Source organism: Mus musculus, chromosome 7 (assembly GCF_000001635.26).
Source record: "Mus musculus strain C57BL/6J chromosome 7, GRCm38.p6 C57BL/6J".
Lineage (NCBI taxonomy): Eukaryota > Metazoa > Chordata > Mammalia > Rodentia > Muridae > Mus > Mus musculus.
The window spans coordinates 82,810,401-82,824,952 of NC_000073.6; the positions used below are offsets into that span (position 1 = coordinate 82,810,401).

General features: G+C 45.7%; 1 long non-coding RNA gene across 1 annotated transcript; it reads left to right on the top strand.

Annotated features, from left to right (window-relative positions):
- Positions 1 to 502: 502 nt before the first annotated feature.
- Gm29796 lies at positions 503 to 13,020 on the top strand. The gene is made up of 3 exons (XR_378297.3): positions 503 to 931; positions 9,254 to 9,430; positions 12,780 to 13,020. It is a non-coding gene; the product is annotated as a predicted gene, 29796 (long non-coding RNA).
- Positions 13,021 to 14,552: the final 1,532 nt, after the last annotated feature.

Here is a 14,552-nt window from a genome sequence, read left to right on the forward strand (position 1 = left end):
GTCATCGTTGTTTAATAGACTCAAGGGTTCCACACATCAGAGTGTGTCCTCATTATCTTTAACCCACGGTCACCCCCCAGCTCGCCCAGCTTTACCCTGCACCACGTCTCTCTAGATGAGCTAAGGTTAACATGAAAGATCCCAGTGGCTCTTGCTTCCATCTCTGCTGCCTGACATACTTCAGAACACTAGTTCCAAGATCTCTTTCCGAGGGGTTACTGTACCACACAGACAGTGTGAGTAACCTTGAACTTCTATGAAGCCCAACTACAACTCCCCCGAGCCCAAACAGCCTATGCAGCCTAGTGCCTCATCTCAGGCCCACAGAGGGAATTATTCAAAGAGAGCCAAACAAACAGAGATCCGTTACCACACTTGCAATGGTGGCAGAGCAATCCTCAGAACCAGCTGGGGGTCTGGTTGGACCCTATCCACTATTCCTGTGTGCCACCAAGGTCTGCTTCTCTTCCAGTCATCATGGCAATTTGTGTACCATACCTTCCTGTCACCACTTCCGTCCTGAGTGTGCAGGTGTCCTGAGCATTTGGGGAGAAGATGCATAGGTGGGTGGCAGTGTTAGGAGTTAGGCAGGAGCATGCAGGAGGGCTCTTATTAGGGAGAAGCAAAAACCAATTGCTTCTGTTCTTAATGGGGCTAGGGGGGTTCTCACTGGTTACGACAGAAATAAACCAGCTTAAAATCTCTCCCTCACCCGCAGACAGCGAGCATCGGAGTGACTTACCCTCACATTGGGCAAGAACCCGGCAGCTGTACCTAAATGACAGAGCAAAAGCATCTTTCACGCATCTGCAGTCATAGCCGCAGGCTGCTGGGTCAGAGGGTTTACAGCACCCCAGGGGACTCTTCTCATAATGAAACTGCTTCAAGGAAGAATTCACTCAGTTTCGCCCACAACCTAAACATGACTCGGGTAAGCAAGGGGGCGGGTAAGCAAGGGGGCGATGTGGCGGGTGGGGTGGTGGTGGTGGTCTGCAGGGGGCGGAGGCGGAGTCAGTGGTGGGGTGGCGCAGACAGTAGCACAATGGCCTCAGGCTGGGAAATACCGTGGGTATTTGCTGGTAGTCAAACTTTCTTGTATATTTCACCCTAGAATTATGAGGTGCGTGAGCAGTGGTGAAAGGGAACAGGGCCTGGGCGGACTGTGTAGACAGAAATATGATTCTTACAGAATTAAAACAAACAAACACAACTCAAGAAAAATCTCAGCAGCCAAGAGCCTCCTGGGAAAGTACTGCCCCCAGTGACTGAGTCACTTCGTCGTGATGACACTTCTGCCTCAAGGCATAGCTCTGACTTTAGCCACTTTGGAAGGGAAGAGTCCCTGCTGGAGCCTGAGCCCCGAAGGGCAGCCAGCCGCAGCTTGGTCATTTCTGCAGTGACGGCTGAGCTAGCTGCCTCCCCAAAGCTCCTTCCTTATTAACAGGGCAACTGCATTGTTGGCGGTTTTTCAGTTAAAACCTACACTCCCTTTTCTTTGTGCACATAGAGATGACCAGGGAAATGTAACCAATGGGCAGTTGTGTCATTCAAGCTGTTAAAGGGGTGATGCAGATAAAAAACAAAACAAAACAAAACAACAAAAAAAAAACCCCAACATCTTTGTGTCTTTTCCGTTTCTCTTTGCTGACTGGAACTCAGATCTCGGGTCTTGTGATCACAAGGTGATTGACTTCATGGGTAGAAGCCTGCTACAGTTTAGATCTTAAATTTCCTCCACGGGGTTTGCGTTTTAAGACATCTGGTCTCCAGCTTATGTTGCTTTGGAAAATTGTGGAACTTTTGGGTATATGGTCTAGGGTCCTTGGGAGGGCTTGCCAGTGATAACCAATGCTAGTCCCAGTCCTTAAGCTTTCTGCTTCCTGGCTGTTGGATAAAGAATCCCTGGACAAGGCTCACTAGTACCTGTGGCTCCTCCCACACTTCTCACCCCGACCCTACCTCTTCAGCCCAGGAGCTTCCAGTCCCGCCCTCGAGCTTCTGATTCCTATGTAAACCCGCCATTTCAGCCGTGGGCTCTCTTGGCTTTCTTGGTCCATTTGCCCTCTCTCATCTTCTTTCTCTTCTCTTCCTCTCTCGCTCTTACCCCGCTCTCGTGGCGTTCAGGCTGGACTCTCCCAGATGCCTCTGGCTGTTCTGTCTTTCATATCTACAATAAAATCCTTCTCCTTAACCATATTTAGCAGTGGCCCTGCCCTCATTGTCATTCATATGGTGTGGAAACCAAGGAAGGGTACATAGGAGCCTTCTTTCAAAGGGCGTGGCCTCTCTCTGAACCCAGCCAAGCAGCTGGTTTAACTCTCCCGAGACATGTATGGATCATTTGTTTCTGCCGGCTTCGGCCACCCAACAAATTTGCCTCCGACTTTTCAGCCACTTCTTCCCTTCATCTGTCCTAGCCATCTGTCTCTCCTCACCTACTCAGTTAAGTGTCCCCTCTCTGGCTCCTGGAGCCTACTATGCCCTTCGGGATGCCCACCATATGGGCATCTCTCTACTAAGACACTCCTCTGCCTCTGTTGGAGCCCTCCCTTTTCCCAAAAGCCCCTCCCAGTCCACCTCTTCCGGTTTTTCTCCTCTACCTGCTCTAACCACTTGACTCTCCTCTTTTACTGGTTGTTACCCCAGAGCTGCCCGCTTTGTGCTATTACTACAAAAGCTACACTGGTCTACTAAGGTTCCTCCCGCCCCGTTGGGCCCCTATCATGTGGAAAGGGATGCTTCTCCTCTGTGACTAGGAATATATCTCTCTACCAGGTTTCTCAGCCTGGGGACAGCCCGGATTCAAATTTTCATCCCCTCCACGCTTGGCTTTTTCTGTTCCCTTTGTTCTCAGCTCCTTCCTGAAACTTCCTTGCCTCCCCGCTAGGAGCTGTAGCCCCAGCTTCTCCATGCTCTCCTGGACCTCTAAGATATTGGATCTTCCCATCTGCGGTGTTTATTTTGCGACCCTTTCTCCTTTCCTCCTTGGACTCAGAAATTTCATTAGAGCCTCACCGGCTTACTGCAAACGGCTTGGCCTCAGTAACGCTCAATGGCTAAAGACGGAACACTTGATTTCCAAATTTTCCCATATGGTACCAACTTCTGCCACTGCACAAATGATCCAAAAATGTCTTATATCTAATCTTCCTCTGTCTTACACTCCCAAGGCTTCTTCTAAGCTCTTTCTCCCCTACTTTCTACTCTTCAAAATCTTTTATCTCTGATTTCTCTGTATTTTACTCTCAAAAGATCTTTTAAGATTATTGTGTAAATACTGTTCATCTCAGGATTTGTAAGTTCACTGGGTAAACCGAAGGTTGAGCCTTAATTTGCTATATGTGATTCCACTCTTATTTAGAAAAATAGATCTACTTATTGTATAGGTAGCTTGATCTCTACTTTTGTTTAGGAAAACTGATGCTTTAAATAGCAACCATGTGACTTGCCTCCATCTTGGATGATGATCTCATTAGGAAGGAAGCAACACTGTGGCTGGCAGCCATCTTTAGATGGACTCAAACTTAATAGGGATAAAACTACAAAATCCTAATTTTGTAAAAGCTACTAACTTATAAACTGTTAAAGATAATAAGGTTAGAGATTACATGAAATATTACCTCACTACCATCTTAAGATGACTACGTGGTATAAACCAACTAAAGTAGCAATTACAAAACTTCTCAAACCTATGGAGAGCTCTGCTTATCGCTATCCGTAGGCTAAAGAAGCAACACAGGTCTCCGAAATCTTGGATGAGGATGGGTTTTCAAATGATGATAAATTCCTAAGGTTATAAAGATATATTCATGTTAACCGAACTGACTTAGAGATATTTATCTGACCACTTATGTCTTTGCTAACATATATCTTTGCTTTTCAGCAGCAGGCTTCTGGAAAATAAGTAAGAACATTTTTTTTTTTTTTGATGAATCAGGTATGTTTAATAAATAAGGTTTATACATCCCAATGTTCTACTCAGGTTAACAGTAACTAACTTGAAGGTATATGTCTAGCCTCTTTGTCCTTGCTAACTTTGTTAAGCTTTAGCTATTTGGGCAAACTGAAGCATACAAAGTACTATGGTGTTCTATAATGGCACACTATGAAAGAATCAAAAAGTAGAAGTCCTGGTCTCTCTGTGGACTATATTGGTGGTTTAAAGTTTAATTTTGCTGCTAAGGGATCTGTAATTAATTCCTCTATTCATATATTTAGGACTCAAACTTAACAGGGATAAAACTACAAAATCCTAATTTTATAAAAGCTACTAACTTATAAACTGTTAAAGATAATTAAGACATACAAGTTAATGGTTAGTCACCTTATACAGGATCGAATTCTTTAGTGTGCTCAGAACTGTGCCAATAGTCATGCTAAATACAAATGTAATTTATTTACACAACCAAGGTTATATACCCTCCTATATATGTTTTCAAGGCTAAGCCTAAAACTGGCAATTAAAACAAGTAAAATTTGTTTAAAATCATATATATTTAATAGATAATGGTCCTCAAACTCTTCAGAGATATGTTAAATACAGCATTTAAACACTTTCCATGATAGACAGAAATGCCCCCTCCTAGAAGCCACCCTAAGGTTTTCAAAGGAGATGAAGGGCCACAGATGACTCCACCTGGATTGTGGTAATGCTAGCCCCTGGGCTAAACTGCCCCATGCCTTGCCTGCCAACAGGGCTCTGCCTAAATTGTTGGTGTTGACTGACCTACTCGTCTCATCAAGGTAGGCCAGGTTTCCCACATTACTCCTCCACAGGACAGTCTCTCAGACTTTCTGGGTCTGGCAGCTAAAAGCTGAAGATGTAATGCTATCCTGGGTGACAGCCAAAGACCAACCTTTGCCCCCAATAAAACTGTCTAGGAGCTTGCGGTGACCATTCAGGTAATGGCAAGTCTCTGCCATTTTAACTGATATGCAGGCCATTAGAATTAGAACTTATCCTTCTCAGATCTCTGGTGTTAATGGCTAATTATAGCATTGTTCATTTGCCAGCAGCAAGCAAGGCCCAGTGCCTTCCTCAAGGCTGCAGCTGCCTGGTTTGTTCACTTCATATATAAAACCAGGTGTCACCTTCTCTAGAGCCACTAAGTATAGACTTGAAATTGCTTCTCATTGTGCTAAAAACATCTCTGACCAATCTATATATCAGCCCTCTGGATATATAGAAAAAGTGTTAACGTTTTTTAACCATGAATCATTTTTGTGTGAGTGTGTCCCAAACCTTTTGCTATGATCCAAAATCATGAGCCTACTGTTTTTTTTCTACAATCTGGGTTTTAGTACAGATTACAGTGGTAATACTAATATGTCTGCTGCTTTTATTTTGTTTGTAAACGTAACAAATTCTTGTAAGAGTGAGGGGGTGGTGAGACTAGAATTACCTGTCACAGGTCAAATGGACTCCAGATGAGTACTCCTGTCAATCAACAATCTAAGCTTTTCCCTCTACTACCTAGCTCTAAGCTTAGGCTCCCCCTTCCCTTGGTCTTGGCACTCCTCTCCTCCCCCACCTACCAGAACCTGTGGACCTTGAAGACAAAGCTCCTTGACCTCACCTTCTGTCTCTAGACTACCTTTGTCCCAGCACATTTCAACCAACCACAGAATGCAAACTGCTACCAACCTGCCTACAGCATGCTAGCTCCAGGTGTTCCTTTGGAACCTGCATTCCAGACCCCAGACTCCTCCAAAGTGGCTTGCGTGTCACTAGCCCCAGGTGATCCTCCAGAACCTGGGCAGCAAGAAAAACAGATGTTCCCCCAGCCTCCACTCCTCGCTCCCTTTCTGGCTTTGACGAACATCACGACTTTCCTGGGTTCCGAGATAAGGATGACCCAATTTCAGCTAAGCAATCACAGAAGATATCACATTGCCCTTTATCAACAACAAAAAAGTCTGGAACGTCAGATCCCCAAGAGTCCCCCGGACAAGGCTCAATCAGCACCTGTAACTCCTCTCACACGGCTCACCCCGCCCCCACCCTAAACCTCTACAGCCTAGGAGCTTCCCTTCCCTTTCCCCAACTTCTGCTTCCTATATAATCTTGCCATTTCAGCTGTGGGCTCTCTTGGCTCCTGGCTCCTTCTGGTCCACCTGTTTTTTCTCCTCTCCTCTCTCTTTTCTCCCTATCTTGCTCTTCTTTCTCTTTCTCAACCCATGGCCTGGTTCAGTCTGGACTCTCCCAGATGCTTGCCTCTGGCTATTCTGTCTGAAAACCATCCTCCTATACTCTACGTTGGAGCAGTCACGTCCTCATTTTCATCCTGCTCAGTGTGAAGAGGTTATGCAGGAAGCTCCCAGTACCACGGATTAAGCTGCGGCATCCGCAATGCCTTTCTTGCCTCAGTGAATCCAAACAAAGCTCTCCTCCCTCAGATTGCTTCTGCCTGGTGTTTCATCATAGAAACAAGGAAAGTTAACTATACAGAAAGTCAGTACCATTGTTCATGATGGAGCCAACCCTGAAGCTCACAGACTGTCTTAGTTAGGGTTTTACTGCTGAGAAGAGACACCATGACCTAAGCAACTCTTATAAACTCTTATGCTTAAGTGGAGCTGCCTTACAGTTTCAGAGGTTCAGTCCATTATCATCATGGCAGTAAGCAGGGCAGTGTGCAGACAGACATGGTGCTAGAGAAGGAGCTGAGAGTTCTGCATCTTGATATGACTGGAGACAAGAGAAACTCTCATGGACAGCTAGGAGGAGGGTCTCAAAGCCCATCCCTACAGTGACACACTTCCTCCAACAAGGCCACACTTCCTAGTAGTGCCACTCCCTGGGACAAACATGTTCAAACCACCACACAGACCTTTGGAACAAGATCACAAGAGGTGTTAGACCTAGGAGGCAGAGTCTAAGTAGGTGGACAGAGCTTAACTGACCATCCTGATGGAAAATTGTAAGAGCAGAGTGGTGGTAGAAACGTGAGCAGGGCTGTGCTTGTGAGGTTTCAAGGAGGAACAGAGGCTGTCAGTAACAGAGAAGAGGTCGTCCACGTCACATTCTGGCTTCATTCTGCCTGTGTCCTGAAATTTGAATGAGGTTGGATTCGAAAGTAGTGGGATAATTCAGTAGAAAAAACTTTCTGACAGAGTAACATTCAGGCTGCAGTGTGATTGTTGCTAGCTACTTTTAGTTGAGTTTGCAGTAGGAATTTAAAGCAAGAAATGGAGCAGAAAGATATGAAAGGCATGATTTAAACTGCAGACAAAGCAGCTATGATTGTTAAAGAGGTTAGTACCATTGAATGGAAACTTCCTACTTTGCACTAGGGTGACAGGACCTTGAGGAGAAAAAGAAAAAGAAAAAACAAAAAACAAAACCACCCTCACCTATGAAAGGATTTAAATTCATTTGGGAAACTTCTAAAACAGAGTGTATCTAACTGGGTATGGTGTCATGCACTTTTAATCTTAGCACTAGGGAGTCAGAGGCAAGCAGATCTCTGAGTTTGGGGCCAGCCTAGTCTACAGAGTGAGTTCCAGGACAGCCTGGCCAATGCAGAGAAAGCATTCCTCAAAAAACAAAACAAAACAAAACAAAACAAAACAAATCAAATCAAAAACAAAACAGAAACAAACAATAAATTAAGTAGAAGGAAAAAAACCTGAACTAAGTGCTGCAGCCAGTGTGTGACACTCAGACAGGGCTGCCTAGAGAACTGTTCTCTCAGGTTCAGCCACTGAAACACTAAGAGGACACAGCAGGCTCAAATATAGTTTGAGCTGAAATAGAACTCGGTATACAGGTGATGTTAGCTTTGCAAGCATGCACAATTCAAAAGTTCTGAGTTTACAAAGGCACTCATCAAGGTTCCAGAGGAAAAGCTATTGAGGTCACTCTGTGTGTAACAGATTCAGAGTTCCTGCAGGGAGGCACTGAGTGGCCAGGGCGTGAAACTATGGAAATGACGTCTACATTGCACTGGTGCCTCAAGGATGTTGGAACTGTCAGGAGCATGGGCCATCTCAAGAAAACTGTAAACAGAGTGGTGAACCAAAGAAAGGGTCACGCGTGTTGTGCATGTTAGGACCAGAGGAGTGGCAGTGGTGCAAGCCCAGTGGAGCTCAGGTGATGCCACCATGAGCCCTTGCATGTAAGACATGGAGGAGCTACAAGAATTGATGTCTTCCTTGCTAGGTGCTGGTCTTCTATTGGTTCAATCTTTCCTTGTTGTATCTCTGGTCCACTCTTTTTTTTTTTTTTTTTTTTTTTTTTTTTTTTTTTTGTGGATGGGAGTGTATAATGAGAATTTCTAAGTGTTTTCTGACTGTGTCAGGGTTCACAGTTAAGAGTCTTCCCGGGTCTCAGGTGAGACTTTGGACTTGTGAACAGTGTCGAGACGGTTGAGACTGGATTGTTAGGATTGTGGAGAATACTGAAATTGGCCTGGGTGTAGTTTGCACTGTGAGATGGCCAATTCCATCCGAGCTCTAGCAGAGACTCTCTGGTATTTTGTCACAACAAGGACAGTAACTAGTACAAACCCACCTTCTAAGAACAGGGAGGAAAAAAAAAAAAACCCAGAAGGTTTGTAATAAAATCAGAGACCCACCATAGCACCATGACTTCCTCTGGGTTTAATAATATGTATGAGAAAAATATTCCCACAGCTTCTTATATTTAACCACCAGCCAGAGGTCATAGCTGGCCAATGGACAAGCTGCCGGGCATGCCTAGAGTGTTTTCTTCTCACAGCGGCTCTGACTCCTCCACCAACTTCTCATTTAGTGTTTTCCCTTTGCAGCCCTTCCGGTTCCCAGGGTATCCCTTATCTGGTGCTGCTAGCCTGTTTCTCTAGTCATCTTCAGCTTGCTGATCTGACTGGCATTAGATGAGATACACTCAGCACCCGTGCTTGTAAGAGCTGCAGTTGTGCTCATGCACATGGGCTTATAGTGGGAGTCCAGTAACTTTCCTTTGCGTAGGGTAAGGGGCATCAGGGGTTGAACTTGACCTTGTTTATTTCGATTGTTCAGGGACCTCTTCACCCACTCAGCATTGGTTACATCTTTAAACACATCAGTTTTCTACACAGCCAGTTCTAAACAGATGAAGAGTTTTGATGGTACAGTGTAAGCACCTGTGGGTACAATCGAGGTGTGTCTTTAGGAAAGAAAAGTGTAATGACATTGCAGGAGCCACTGCCTTGGGTGGCCAGCCTGGAGGTCAGTCTGGCAGTCTTCTGTCTACTCCCTAGTTACTCTGTTCTTCTGGGGGCTTTGATTCCAGATGCTTAGGGGCTCCTCGAATGTCTGACCTGCATGCCTCTCCTTCTTCCACTTGCCGTGCTGTGTGCTGTGCCTGCCCAGCTGAATGGCAAAACGTCATTGCTCTCCACAGTTCCAATGCACTGGAGCATGATGGAGTATCTGGTCCCACAAAGGTGGAGCTCTGTGGACACCGTGCGTGAGTACCGTTCAGGTCCTGGGAAGGATGGATTCAGAGCAGCCTCCTGTGGTCAGCATATTGCATGAATGTATGGAGGGTCCATCAGCTGGGATGGTTAGCATGGGCGCACTAAGGCAGTGAGGACTCTGAGGCTCCATTCTTTCATTCACAGGAAGAGAATTAAAAGGAAAGAAAGAAAGATGTCCTGGTTAGTGTTTCCACTGGATACAAATGGGAGCCACCAGGAAGAGGAAGCTCCAGTTGAGAAAATGCCTCCATCAGATTGGCCTGTAGGCATGCCTGGGGCGTCAGTGCATTTTCTTGATGAATGGTTGATGTGAGAGGCCCAGCTCTAAGTGAGTGGTACCACCTCTGAGCAGGGAGGTATAAGACACGAAGCTGAACAGGAGTCTGGAGAGCTACCCAGTAAGCACCACTCCTCCATGGCCCCTGCTTTGGTTCCTGCCTCCAGATTCCTGCCTTAAGTTTGTGCCCTGACTTCCTTCACTGACAAAGTGTGACCTGGGAATTATAAGTGGAAATTAAACACTTTTTGTCCCATGTTGTTTTGGGGCAGTGTTTTATCACAGCACTTGAAAAACAGGAAAGGAAGGAAGAAAGGAAGTGAAGAAAAAAGTAATGCAGGGGCAGAGAAATTCTAGGAGGTGACCAGCACCTTCTAGTGTACGGCAGTACTGATGTAGAGTGGACACGTGGGTGTTCCCCAGTTAGAAGAGCCGATGTCTCATCTCTGTTTTTGTGAGTTTACACCTCATGACTGAGGTTTCTAGTTTAGCCGTAAGGAGGCAGGGAAGGAAGACCAAGGCTTTCGAGTGAGAACAAGGACCACCCAGACAGCAGCCTCTCCTATACGGACTGTGTACATGAACACCCAGGCCTGCTGACCCGTGCTGTCTTCTTTTTGTTTTTCAACAAAGATCTGCAGTGCGACATAAAGGAAGAAGCACATATTTGGGGTGCAGGAAGGAAGTGTGTGCAGTTGCTCCTGGTTGTCATATCCACTACAGACTTGGGGCCCCTGTGTCACATGGCCACACTAACACAGCCTGCAGTTCACAAATAGAGCAGTTGGGAGTCCTGATTGCTCCTGCATGTGCATACGATGTTAGGAGACAACCTCTCAGACCAGAGCAGAAGCCAGGTTTCCAAAAGGACAGAAACCAAAGGGGAAAGACAGATACCTGGCCTGCTCTCTGGGAAGTGTGGTAAGGAGACAGAGCTGTCACAGACCTGGGGCTGAATGGTAAAGGAAGGGTGTGTCTGCTCCTAGGCATCCGATCAGTTTGTGAGCTAGCCTTAGCTCACCTTGGCCCTTCCTGCTGAGCTGAGTACTTACTTTCCCGTAGCCCAGCAGTGAAGAGTTAGGAATGATTTCTCAACGTATTTATAATGGTAAAGTTATGTTCATGAGCCTCCTTGCTGGGACCTGTAGGGTCAATGCTGAATCTCACAGATATTTAGCATAGACTTATGTTTTAATATTATTATAAATACGTTACTGAAAGGAAAAACATTTTAGGAGAAAGATGGATGTTTTCTGAAAGACCCATGGAATCTGATAAATGAAACGTGGAAGCTCACAGATGGAGGGTACGGGGAGGTCTTTTCAGCTTTTTACCATTGGACTAATGATCAATGTAGAATGTCCTGGATTGCAGAGGCCGTTTAGAGGCCTCTAAGTGCTTCTTCTTCATTGCATATAAGTGGCCCCCAGGGCTAAGGTGAGCTTCCCAGAAAGCAGGACTGGCAGGTGGGAAGGTCTTGATTATTTATCTCACATCAGTACACATCCCTTCCAAGATCTCCAGTGGAAAGGGCCCAGCACAAGGTGGTGGCAAAGCGCAGGTAGCTTTGCTAGGCTAAGGGTGCAGGAATCTAATCTCACAGACAGTGCTGGAACACCAGGACAGCCCCTTCCCCACCCCCAGCTCTCCTCCACACAGCAGCCTCTCCTTAACAGAGACCTTACTTTACCTCTGGTTGTACTCCTCTCCCTGAGCTTTAGTTGCTATTCGTTCCCAATGAGCTGAACGTTTGGCTGTGTTGTGTACTAATTGTGTTTTCACTCACTGTGGTGAGTTTTCGGACCATCACTTGCCTCTTAATTAATTCCCAGTGCCTTAGTGCTTTTCAGGACTGCTTTTATGAGGGCTGTATGTGTAAGACATCACTTCTTGGTCTTCCTTATCCACTGCAAATTTTCCCTCCAAGACATTGTTCTTCATTTTTGTTTTCTTTTGTTTTAACATGTGAAAGCTACATATGCATGCACAGGCACATAGGCATAGATACACAGAGGCACAGAGAAGTGACAGGGACACGGAGACATACACACAGAGACATACCACACATACAGAGACACACACCACATACACTCACTCACACACACACACACACACACATCACATGCACACACACACACACACCACATTACACACTCCATTAACACACACATACACACCACACATGCTCCATAAATACACACATATGTGCACACCACACACACTAACACCCACACACAAACACATGCACACCACACACATTACGCACAAACACCATACACACTCCATAAATACACACACATGTGCACACCACACATACACTATAAACACACACACACATGTACACCATACACACTCACACATACATACCACACACACATACAACACACATTCCATAAACACGCACACACACAGAGACACACACACATACACACACACACCTCCCTCTCCTTTTGTGGCTCCCTATCTCCCTACATTTGCTCCTGAGTTTCTCTAGGGATGCTCTGTGTGTGTCACACAAGAAAAATGTCACAGCTGGAGTGAGGAATCTGGGAGTGGTGTGAGAGCCGGAGAGCCTGGATGATGTCATAAGAATTGACCAGAGCAAGAAGAGAAAGAGAGCAGATGAGCTGCCAAGACCCTGAGAATCCCTCCCCTCTTACAGAGCCTGTGGTGGGAGAGAGATGGAAAAGGGGAAGGAAGGGCCAGAGCAGCACAGAGTGCCACCAGCCTGGCTTGAAGTTGAGAAATGCAGCCATGAGGACAGAACCTGGGGGTGGGGGGGGGGGTGTTGCCATGGAGGGGGACAAGTCTTCACTCTTGTTGCACCTTTTCTTCTACTTGGTTTAGTCCTTTAGGGTGTCATCCCTCTAGGGCTCCCTGGGGATCGGTGCCAGGTGTGTCTGACTCTGTCCGAACTCCAGGTGACTGGCACCATTTCAGTCCTTTCTATCTCTCCAGCCCTGCAGACAAGGAGAGCAAGGAGCTAGTTGTTTCCTTGTCACAGTATAGGGTTTTCTGACCCGGCCTGTTGTCTCTGTCTCTTTCACTCCTTTTCTGATTAGACACTTGAAGTTTATTTGGATGCTTAAATAACACAGACATGGAGAGAAAAAGGAGTGTATGATGAGCAACCTTCAAGAAAGGCGGGGAATGGACAGAAGGAAGAGGCAGCAGTTTCAAGCATCCTATAGCTCAAGCATGCTGATGTCATGATCCTATATAGGTTCATAGGTGTGGAAACTGAGTCAGAGGGTCACCCTATGAATTGTTCAAACTGGCATGGTTAAAAACAAACAATGCGAACAGAGCTAAACAGAGAATTCTCAACTGAGGAAACTCAAGTGGCTGAGAAGCACCTAAAGAAATAGTCAACATCCCTAGTCATCAGGGAAATGCAAATCAAAATGACCTTGAGATTCCACCTCACACCAGTGAGAATGTTTAAGATCAAAAACTCAGGCAACAGCAGATGCTGGCGAGGATGTGGAGGAAGAGGAACACTCCTCCATTGCTGGTAGGATTGCAAGCTGGTACAACCACTCTGGTGGCTTCCTCAGAAAATTGGGCATAGTACTACCTGAGGACCCAGCAATACCACTCCTGGGACTATACCCAGAAGATGCTCCAACATGTAACAAGGACACATGCTCTACAATGTTCATAGCAGCCTTATTTATAATAGGCAGAAGCTGAAAAGAACCCAGATGTCCCTCAATAGAGGAATGGATACAGAAAATGTGGTACATTTATACAATGGAGTACTACTTAGCTATTAAAAATGATGAATTCATGAAATTCTTAGGCAAATGGATGGAACTAGAAAATATCCGGAGTAAGGTAACCCAATTGCAAAAGAACACACATGGTATACACTCACTGATAAGTGGACATTAGCCCAACAGCTCCAAATACCCAAGATACAATTCACAGATCACATGAAGCTCAAGAAGAAGGAAGACCAAAGTGTGGGTGCTTCAATCCTTCTTAGAAGGGGAACAGAATACACACAGGAGCAAATATGGAGATAAAGTGTAGAGCAGAGACTGAAGAAAAGGCCATATAGAAACTATCTCACCTGGGGATCCAGTCCATGTTCAGTTACCAAACCTAGACACTATTGTGGATGCCAAGAAGTGCATGCTGAAAGAGTCTGATATGGCTGTCTCCTGAGAGGCCCTGTCAGAGCTTTACAAATACAGAGGTGAACGCTCACAGCCAACCATTGGACTGAGCACCACGTCTCCAATAGAGGAATTAGAGAAAGGACTGAAGGAGTTGGAGGGGTTTGCAACCCCATAGGAAGAACAACAATATCAACCAACCAGACCCCCCACCCCAGAACTCCCAGGGACTAAGCCATCAACCAAGGGGTACACATGGCTCCAGCTGCATATGTAGCAGAGGATGGCCTTGTTAGGCATCAGTGGGAGGAGAGATCCTTGGTCCTACGAAGGCTCGATAGATGCCCCAGTGTAGGGGAACTGAGGGCGGGGAGGTGGGAGTAGGTGGGTGGGTGGAAGAATACTCTCATAGAAGCAGGGGGAGGGAGGATGGGATACAGGGTTTCTGAGAGGGAGGGAAACTGGGAAAGAGGAAAACATTTGAAATGTAAATAAAGAAAATATCCAAGAAAAAATACAAACAGGAAAAAAAAAAAAAGAAAATGAAAAAGAAAATATCATCCTGAGTGAGATAACTCAGTCACAAAAGAACATACATGGTATGTACTCACTGATAAGTGGATATTAGCCCAAAAGTTTGGAATACCCAAGACTCAATTCACAGACCATATGAAGCTCAGGAAGAAGGAAGAACAAAATGTGGATGCTTCTTAG